The sequence below is a fragment of the Ricinus communis genome, chromosome 9, assembly GCF_019578655.1.
Source record: "Ricinus communis isolate WT05 ecotype wild-type chromosome 9, ASM1957865v1, whole genome shotgun sequence".
NCBI lineage: Eukaryota > Viridiplantae > Streptophyta > Magnoliopsida > Malpighiales > Euphorbiaceae > Ricinus > Ricinus communis.
This window is the reverse complement of record NC_063264.1, coordinates 17,813,966-17,825,474: the sequence shown is the minus strand read 5'-3', so window position 1 is coordinate 17,825,474 and position 11,509 is coordinate 17,813,966.

The following is an 11,509-nucleotide window of genomic DNA, read 5'->3' as shown; positions in this document are numbered from 1 at the left end:
CCCAGTCGTTCTTAGTGCCACGCCCAATGATCTTCTTCGTGAGAATATCCTAAAATAAGCAAAAAGAAGGATACATTAGAGCTACACAATTTAGTTCTTCTGTTACTTGCCCTACTGATAGTAATTTATTTGAAAGAAAAAGCACAAGTAATGTATTAGATAAAGAGAGTGATGGAGTTAAAGTCACTTTTCTAGCCCCAGTAACTGGATATATAATTCCATTAGCATTGACTATATTACTCCGTCTTGGTCTTGTGATTTCCACGAAATCGTTTTGACAAAAAGTCATGTGGCCCGTCGCACCTGAATCCACTATCCAACCATCATAGTCATGTTTATTTGATACACGGAAAGCACAGCTACCATTACCTTGTTTGCTAAAATTGTTAGAGTCACCTATTAGTAGAAGAGATAAGTGTGGTTCAGCTTCTACCATCGCCGCTCGTCCTGTTCCACTTACAGCTTCTTTTCGTTTCTTTGCTTTGAGTTCATTCCACCATTTTGGGTACCCGTGTAACTTGAAACAAGTGTCACGAGTGTGTTTTATATTCCCACAATGTGAGCATCCTTCTCCTTCAGTTTGTCCTTTATTTTTCATAGTAGCATTTTATTTCCCCCATTGTTTCTCTATTTGTAGTTTAGGTAATTGCTTACCAGTTTTTACACTTTTAGATGCCATAACCGCAGCCATAGACGTTTATATACCTGTTAACATGACTGATTGTCTTATATCTTCTCTTCGAACATAACCATAGGCCTGTTCGATAGTGGGAAAAGGTTGCATCTGCAATACATCACTCCGAACTTTGTCAAGTCTGTCATCTAATCCATCTAGAAATATATAAACTATATCTTCTTGTATAAGAGTATTATATTTTTCTATGTCTCTAGCACACTACATCGGGTTGGGGCGCCGAAAATCAATCTCCCTCTATAGACCTTGGAGAGTATTATAGTATGTTTCAATGGATCCTTTGTCTTGTTTCACTCTAGACACCCGTCTCTTCATATTATATACTTGAGATGCATCTGTTCCATTAAAAAATGTGGTAGCTATCGAATCCCATACCTATTTGGCAGTTGGAAAGCAGATAAAATTGTTGATCAAAGATGGGTCTATTGAGTTGATCAACCATCCCTTTACAATAGTATTCTCTGTTTGCCATTTTCTGAAGGCTGGATTAGTAGGATCAGGTTGTGAATAATCACCTGTCATGTAACATAATTTGTCTTTGCATGTGATATACATCTCAACAGCTTGAGACCATAAGGCATAATTCTTTCCATCAAGTTTGATTCCAATCTGTGTGGCAGCACTGTCGTGTGTTACTGTTGGGGTCTGAGTCAAAATTTGATTCATCTTGGTTGTTAAATCTTCAAGGGTGTTTGTCATGGAGTCTTTGCCAGTCTGCTTAACATCCACCAAATCAATCTGAGTACTCATCTTTTCTTGATGTGTTTATGGATTTTGTAGGTTTGTGTTTAGGTGAACAAAGACCAAAGATAATTCTAGGATCTTGGCTCTGATACCATGTTAAAATGAAGAGACATGGAATGAAAGGAAGAAGTTGTCATTTTAGTCTGCTGTGCAAATACTATATATTTATACAGAGATGAAAAGTACTAATTTAGAAAATAAGCTAAGAACTAGGCTAAATCTATTGGTACCTAAAACCTTCCTATACAAGATATACAGCTCATGTAGTACCAAATATTCCTATATAGAAAATATACAGCTCATGTCAACATAAATGAAGAATTTACGGTTGCACCTGCGGCAATCCTTCAAGAGAGAGATGTCACTAGGAAGAAGCAAATGGTTCAAGTGTTGATTCAGTGGCAAAATATAACTAAAGATGAGGTAACATGAGAGGACCTGAGCTTCATTAAGGGTCAATTTCTAGAATTCTTCCTTGAGGACAATGAAGTTTTGAAGAAAAGGGGAACGTCAGGAACCAGACATGAGAAAAGGAGCCCATCCACATTATTAGTCCAACTACGTTATTATTAGCCAATAATTGGCTATTTAGGTGCGGGAGAATTATTGTGTTTTGGATTATCAACAAGAATATTATCAATGCAGTCCAACTTTCTATTTTTCTCATGCTTTCTCTCTTTTCTTCTTCTCAATCTTCTTTTTCTATCTCTTCTAATTCTTATACCTTAATCTTTCCGTTGCAATTCTATTGATTCATGAGTCAAGTTCCTTACACTAGACATTGTATCTTTCTCTTCTTTTCTTTTTTGTTTCATTTCTTGCCCCCCTGATTTTAACATGGCATTTAATAATTTTATAAAATTATTTATTAATTTTAAAATATTAAAAAATAATTTTATAAAAATATTAATTGTACCATCATGTGGATAAGAAATGGAATATATAGCATTATTCAATTAAATAATATTCTTTTTTAATTCCAAATCTTCCTTTAAGCTTATATTCCTTGTGACTAAATAGTTCATATGACTATTAAGATTTTTTGGTGAAATTCAAGACTTTTAGAGAATTTATTTCCGTTAAATGATTGGACTAATATACTATAGATATATAGTACTTTATAAATTTATAATAATTGATATTATTTAATTTTAATAATGTATTAATATAATTGGATATTAATTAGTTAATTATATATAGTATTTAATTATTGATTAATAAAATATATATTTTTATTTATTAAAATTTATTATCTATTTTAGAATTTAATCAATGGTATTTTTTAGAAGAAATATAAATTTTCCATAAATAAATATTAACAAATACATCTTGATGTAAAATATAAAAACAAATATCAAACATCAAGAGATAGATATAAAGTTTACTCCTAACAATTATCAATCGTATTGATTGAATAGTAGAGTGCAATTTTACGGAAAGAATGCTCCATTCAATGGCATTAAGCCACAAATCAATTTTACAGGTATCTTTTGACGAATCCAATTGTTTAAATGTCGAATTAAATTTCTTCTTTCTCTTCACCACTCTTATAGAGGAGAACTCAACACCTCCATTATAGAAAATTATAAAACTCCTATCAAAAAAGAACTGAACACCTTCATAATAAATTACTATAAAATTTTTTTAAAAATGTACTAATTTTAAAATTAATTAATATAAATATAAAAAAAAAAAAGATGATGACCACTTTAAAAGTAATTGGTGGCGAGCCAAAAATTGAAACTTTAATAAAGAACAAGAAAAATGAAAGAAAAACAGGGGAGACGGCTGAAGCGTTTAATCAGTGGTACTTGACAATTATAAGATTCACCAATATAATTTTACTTTATATAAATAATTAAAATTATATATGAATTCACTAGCAATCTAAATTAATAGAATGATACATATAAAATTATGGATTTTGTTTGAGTACCATTATGGCACCCTATCATTAGTGGTCTGTCTTTTTAATTACAGACAATCCATCGATATTTGTTTGTTTTGTATGTCCTTCTATTGATATAGATTATCAATGAATTCATATATGACCTTATACAAGTCAATATTATGAGTCCTTTTAATGTACCATGGTGTATAATACCATATAAACCTATAAAAAAATTTCTTAATGTTAATAGTTTATTAATATAATTGAATGCTAAATTAATCAATTATATATAATATTAAATAAACAATCAACCAAATACATTAATTTTATTTATTAAATAGAATATTTAATATTTAATTTTAATTCATCATATTTTAAAAAAACAGCAAATTAGATATTTTGAATTATCCTTCTTAACTTTTTAATATTTTAGTACTAATATAAAGATTATTCTAAAAATATTTGTTAATTTAATCTAATATTATATAAATTAATACTTTCAATATAATTGGTATTACTATTTTTTAAAATTAAGAACTATTATATAATTAAAATTAATATGTTAGTAAATATAATATTTAAAATATTATATTTCTAGAATTAGAGTCATTATTCATTAGAAAATTAATTTTATTAGAATATAATATTAAAACATAATAATTATACTATTTTTGAAATAAGCATTATCTAATTAGGAAACTAATTTATTATTAATATGTTATTTTTTGAAATTAAATCTAATTTTCTTATTATGAGAGATAAATATTATACTAATCAATACTCTAGTCTAATAATAAAAATGGAACCTTTAGAACTTGATCTAATGCTAGCTAATTTTTAATTTTTTAGTGTACATATATCTAAAATTAATTTAAAGTGTATCATAATAGTAAAGTACTATTTTAGAAATTTTAACATAGCTACGCACTAAAGCTTGAATTTACAACTTTAGTTAAACTAGAAGACACTATCACTATTTTATCTACAAGCTCTTGGAAGATAGTTTTGATTAAAATATAATTAATATGTTATTTTTTAAGATAGACTTAGCACTATTATCTTATTCTGAAACTATTTATTAGTTAATATAATATTAAAATATAATTAATATGTTATCTTTTAGAATTAAATTCGGTATATAATTAGAAATGTAACTTATTAATTAATAAATTATAAAAATTATAAAATACACATAAGCTTAAAACCCATGTGACAAAAGTAAGTATACGTGTCTAAATAAATAAATATACATGTCAAAATAAAAATTCTATGTGTCAAAAATTAACTATACATGTCAAAAAAAATTTAGATCTCAAAAATTAATATATATATATATATATATATATATATGAAAGCAAGATTTTGAACATATTTTCTCTTTCTTACATGGTCTTTTTTTCATTTTTAAAGATATTTTTCTTGATTTACATGAATTATTCTTATAGATTTTTTTTTTTATCTTAAGTTCTCTCTTTCTTTTCTTAAAATTGGGATTTAAGAGCCTTTATTTCACCTAAACTTTTTAGCTTTCTTTCTTTCATTGATCTTGCATTTAAATTTTTTTAATTTTTTTCTTTTATTGTCTTTTTTCTTTCTTATATAACTACTAGCACTTTGCTCATGTCTTCGCATGATTATTTTATTATTTTATATTTAGAAATTTTATTTTATATATTATATAATTTACATATATTAGTATAAAAATAAATTTTTATTTTATTTTATGATACTTTATATATATATATATGTCATTATTTTATAAAAATCATAATATATTCTTATGAATTTTTTTTATTTTTATATGCTAAGGTAAATAAACATGAGAAATATATAAACTTATCAGTTTCAAATCTTTATCTATTTTATTGTACTAATAAGTTTTCATATATTTATATAATACTTATTTTTAATAAATAAGATTGTTAGAACTTTTGCTATTTATTTATTTATTTATTTGATATTGTAATACCCGAAATTTTTATATATTTAATAATAATTTTTTATTTAAGTTAATTTCAGCTTCATTTTTATTTGGTTTAATTTGAAATGATTTAATGGAAATTTTAATATTAGTCAATTAATTGAATTATTTTTCTATATCCAATTAGTTTGAGATTTTAAGAATTAATTACGTAAATTATTTGAAGGGTAGAATATATTTTTGGTTATTCTAATTTTTCCCCAATGTATATATATATATAAATAAAATTATATATATTGGAAAATTTTGGAAGAAATTATAAAGGATGTTTTTATAAAAGAATTTTGGGACAATTGGTATTTTAATTGATTAGTGGTATTAAATTTTAAGTTGGAAATTTATTATTTAAATTAATTTTGTGTCAGGACTAAATTGAAAATTTATTTTGGAATAAGGATTGAAAGTATAATTTTATTTTTATGGGGTTTTAATGGAAATTTGTGAGTTTGGTATTTTTATAAATAAATATGTCGGTCAGGGGTATTTATGTAATTATGTATTTTCAATAATTCGGATTTGGCTTAAATTAATTAGTTAGGGGCTTAATTGAAAGGCTAAAGAAAAGTTTAGGGGTTAAATTGAAATTTTTCTGGATGGAATTGTAAGTAATTAAGAAAGTTGAGGGACCAAATTAAATAAGGAAAAGTTTGCGGGCCTAATGTCGATATTGAAAGGAATGGGATCGGGGAGAGAAAAAGAAGATCGGGAGAGAGAGAGAGAGAGGGTGATGGCCGAAGAAGAAGAGGAAGGTGGCGGCGTGGGTCGTCGGTGGCGGCAGTCTGTGGTGGCCGTCGGAGCGAGTGGCGGCGAGCGGCAGTTCGGCCGTTCCGGCGGCCTTTCCGGTCGATCTTGGTGGCGATCGGCTCCCCTTGTAGAGAGCTTCCTTTTGGCGGTGGCGGTGTCAGTTTTGGTGGCCGAAGGAGGGAGTTCCGGCGAAGTGGTGGTAGCCATATTTTCCTGCTTTTCCGGCGAGCTATGGAGGATCGGAGGGCATATCCCTACTCTCCTCAGCTCAAGCTTCGCTATGGCACCAGTTTCGTGGCGATCGGGCTCCGTTTGCAAATCGATGGCCGAGATCGTCCGCAAATCTCTCCGAACGATCGGGTGTCAAATCGGAAAATCAGAAGCGGGGATCGTCGTCAGCGTGTCATTGTGAGTCCGATGGTGTGTTCGGATCGTCGATCAGACTCTGGCGGCCAGAGGCGAGTCGACCGAGCGATCGAGCGTCTCGATAATTTTTCTCTGGCCCGTTGATCTTGGAAATCCTTTAATTTAGAATTGTGCTTATTGTTTATGTTGAGTATTTAATATTTGTGAGTCAAAAATAATTGTTTGTCAGTTGCCTGCCTCGTGTTTTGTGCTGTGTAGCGGAGTCGGGAAAATAGTGAAGTTTGGGGACTCGACTCCCGTTGTTTAAATTGTTGAATATTTGAAGTGTTTTTCTGGCAGGTCCTGGACCCGTTTTTACTGGGGGTAGTGTCCGTGTTGTAGGGGAGGTTCTGCCGGATTTTCGGTAGAATTCTTCCGAGTCGAGATTCTTAGACAGTCAATCCTAGGAGTTTAGACCTAGGATTAATGATCAATTGTTTTAGCATTTTGATAAATTTTTTCCGTGATTAGATGATCTGTCTGTTCAGCTCACTCCAACAGAGGCACCGGAGCAAAGCTAGGAGGTCGCCCAAATCTGTGAGTTGAAGTCATTTAATCATTGCACTATTGCTGAGTCTGATTTTAATATGCTATTTTAGAATTTATGCTTAACATGAATATTAGTATTGCAATATAAATGATTTCACTTGATTATTGATTATTGAAAATAATATAAATATTATTATTAATAATGTTATAATAATACAAACGTTATTATTTTTCCTCACGAATTGAACGTTGCTTTACCCTAAATCTTTAATCTTTACTTCGATATGTGTTGAATGATTTTATTAGACAATGATATTTATTGAATGTGATGATTGCGTTTTGGGAAATGTGGCTTTTGTAGAACGTGCCACCTGGTGGGTTACATTAGGATCGCGTGCGCACCGGTAATGATCATGGACATAAGATTATTATGGATTTGTTTGCCCTAATCGAGCATTGCTCTCTGGGCTGGGTTCAGTTGATTGCTGGAGTTAAGGTCCCTGATCGAGCAACGCTCTCTTGGTGCCAGACCTGTTGGATTAAGAGAGCCGAAAGGCTACTAGAATTTGGGGTTAGGGTTCTACTGAGCCACTCGTCCCGTAAAAGTAAAAATATATTTTTATTTATTTATTTATTTTTCTATTATGGTATGATGATATTATGATTTGTGTTTATGTTCAGGTTTGATATATTGATTCGAATAACTAATATTTTCTGTGAAGACTGTCTTTAGATTATTTGATTTTAACTCACTCTCGAGACCGACAGTCTCAATTTTTTTTTTTAGATGCGTGACTGTTAGTCTTCCTGCGACTCTTATTCAGTAACCCGACTCCTTTATCATCGGGTGGTGTTTGATTTGGTATGTCAAATTGTAAAAATCTTAGATTCTCCGCAGTAGTAATAGTAGGGATATCAGTGGCAATTTTCTATAGTTTCGGGTCTCGCCTAATTCTTCGGGCAGACCGATTTAATTGTGTAAAATTTAATGTTACTGTAAATTGTGGTATTAATAATAGTAAAATTTGAGTTGGGGTTGGTTTGAGTTAGTGAGTGTCAGACTTACTACGGGATTCGGTAGCCTTATGCCTATCCATTCCCTAGTGACGGTCACGGGCCCTCGGGTGGGGTCGTGACAAAGTTGGTATCAGAGCTTAGGTTTAGATTTCCTTCGACCTAAGTTAAGATTTTTCTTGGTACTGCGGAGTTAGGATCAAGTCTGTCTTGTTGTTTTCATTGACTCTAGTGTTTCAGCCTTCACTGTTAGAGAGTCAGTCTTTCCTTTCTCGTAAGCTTGTCTTTGGTGCTGTGCTGAGAATGAGCTTTGTAGCGATGGGAAGATCCGAAGTGTGGTAACCTCGTGCCGTTTTCATCAAGTGATTAGTGCAGTCCACCTTTAGAAGTTTTGATTGTTGTTTCGATGGTGGGCACCGCAGTCAGTTTTAGTGTAGAGCGTGGTTGCAGTCGTGTCATGAGCTGCCTCATCATCGTATCAGGCATCACCTTATTGAGTAGCGCCGAAGCTAGTGCCTGGGAAGTTGAGCGGATGTCGGAGCTTTTATGGTTGATTTTTGTGGTTGTTAGAAGCTTACGAAAGGTGGCAGGAGTATTTTCGGATGCTTGGAATCCAGAGAAACTTAAGTGAACATTATTTATTTTTCTAAGTAGAATAAGTGTTTTAAAATACAATATTGCGCCCAGTCCCGTAAGAATGCATTATGACATTTCACTGTTAGGCATGCATAAATTCATTTTAGGGCATGCATCATACATCGTGCATTGCAACCCTTGGTGATAGGGGCATTATCACCCGGGTGCGCGATATTGTAGAATTTTATATAAAGAAAAATGGGTAGAGATTTTATGATTTTACAAAAGTATTTTTAAAAGATGATAAAGCTTTATCAGTGATGATTATAAAGTAAATAAATAATTAAATTTTTCAAAGTAAATTGTGTTAGCTTGGGAATTCTCTGGATGATGAGCTGAGTTGCTGTGAGAATGAATCTGTGGCGTAGTAGGCCCCATGTTAGATAATAAAGGAGGCTTTTAGATTTTAGTCAAAAAGGAATCTTGTGCCAGGAGGGCATGGGTTGTGTCGGTTGATGCGATCAGATGGATGTTATGTCGAGGATGATGTGACGTGGATGTTAAGGATTTTTTTTCTGTACGTGCAAGGGGCACGTCATTTAGGAAGGAAGTTGGCGAGTGGATTCTTAGCAGGATCAGATTTGGCCCTTCTTGTGTGGAACCTTTGGTTTTGTCGGCAGTTTAGTGAGCTGGCGTGCAAGTTGGACTTGCCGCTAAATAATGTTCTCTGAGGTCAAATCTAGTGGTTCGTAGGTCTGAGTTGAGGAAGTGCATTTCGATCCTTTGCTCGTGTTGGATCCTCAGTGTGTGGATGTAAGTAAAGATTTAGTTTCTGACGAGCCGTAAATCAGGATCGCCAGTTTTGCTAAAGGGTTTTGTCGATGAGTCTTATGGTTTAGTTTATTTTCTGCCGAGGAAAAGTTCTCGAGGAGCCGAGTTGGAGATGAGAGGTTCCTAATTAGTTTCAGTCTTAGAGTGTAGCCCCTTTTCTTTTAAATTCGAGGACGAATTTTTTTATTAAGGGGAGGAGAATGTAATACCCGGAATTTTTATATATTTAATAATGAGTTTTTATTTAAATTAATTTCAGCTTCATTTTTATTTAGTTTAATTTGAAATGATTTAATGGAAATTTTAATATTAGTCAATTAAATGAATTATTTTTCTATATCCAATTAGTTTGAAATTTTAAGAATTAATTAAGTAAATTATTTGAAGGGTAGAATATATTTTTAGTTATTCTAATTTTTCCCCCATGTATATATATATAAATAAAATTATATATATTGGAAAATTTTGGAAGAAATTGTAAATGATGTTTTTATAAAAGAATTTTGGAAAAAATGGTATTTTAATTGATTAGTGGTATTAAATTTTAAGTTGGAAATTTATTATTTAAATTAATTTTATGTCAGGACTAAATTGGAAATTTACTTTGGAATAAGGATTGAAAGTATAATTTTATTTTTATGGGGTTTTAATGGAAATTTGTGAGTTTGGTATTTTTGTAAATAAATATGTCGGTTAGGGGTATTTATGTAATTATGTATTTTCAATAATTCGGATTTGGCCCAAATTAATTAGTTAGGGGCTTAATTGAAAGGCTAAAGAAAAATTTAGGGGTTAAATTAGAATTTTGCTGGATGGAATTGTAAGTAATTAAGAAAGTTGAGGGACCAAATTGTAATAAGGAAAAGTTCGGGGGCCTAATGTCGATATTGAAAGGAATGGGATCGAGGAGAGAGAAAGAAGATCGAGAGAGAGAGAGAGAGAGAGAGAGGGTGATGGCCGAAGAAGAAGAAGAGGAAGGCGGCGGCGTGGGTCGTTGGTGGCGGGAAAGCGAGCTCGAGCGAGCAATAGAGAATGGCGGCATCTAGCAGCGGGAATTGCGCGTAGGAGCAGCGGCTTTCGAAAGCCGTTCTGGCCGTTTTCGGCGGCCTTTCCGGCCGATCTTGGTGGCGATCGACTCCCCTTGGAGAGAGCTTCCTTTTGGCGGTGGCAGCGTCAGTTTTGGTGGCCGGAGTAGGGAGTTCCGGCGAAGTGGTGGCAGCCGTGTTTTCCGGCTTTTCCGGCGAGATCCGACGAGCTATGGAGGATCGGAGGGCATATCCCTACTCTCCTCAGCTCAAGCTTCGCTATGGCACCGGTTTCATGGCGATCAGGCTCCATTTGCAAATCGATGGCCGAGATCGTCTGCAAATCTCTCCGGACGATCGGGTGTCAGATCGGAAAATCGAAAGCGGGGATCATCGTCAGCGTGTCGTTGTGAGTCCGATGGTGTGTTCGGATCGTCGACTGTTAGTCTTCCCGCGACTCTTATTCAGTAACCCGACTCCTTCATCATCGGGTGGTGTTTGATTTGGTATGTCAAATTGTAAAAATCTTAGATTCTCCGCAGTAGTAATAGTAGGGATATCAATGGTAATTTTCTATAGTTTCGGGTCTCGCCTAATTCTTCGGGTAGACCAATTTAATTGTGTAAAATTTAATGTTACTGTAAATTGTAGTATTAATAATAGTAAAATTTGAGTTGGGGTTGGTTTGAGTTAGTGAGTGTCAGGCTTACTACAGGATTCAGTGGTCTTACACCTACCCATTCCCTAGTGCCGGTCACGGGCCCTCGGGTGGGGTCGTGACAGATATCATATATATATAGATAATTTTTTTATTTATTTTATTGAACTAATAAAATTTTTAATATGTCACAAATCTCTTTTAACTATTTTTATAATCCAAATATAAATTTCTACTTCTTTTACTATTTTATTAATTTTTTATTTATATATATATATACATATGAATATAAGCATATCTTTTATTAGAGAGATAATAAGATTTATTATTAATATGGAGCATCTTAATTAATTATTATATTTATTATAATCATTTTAAGAATATAATAATTTTATATTTAAATAAATAAAAATATCATATTCATTATTAGTATTATTTAAGATAACTTATAAATATT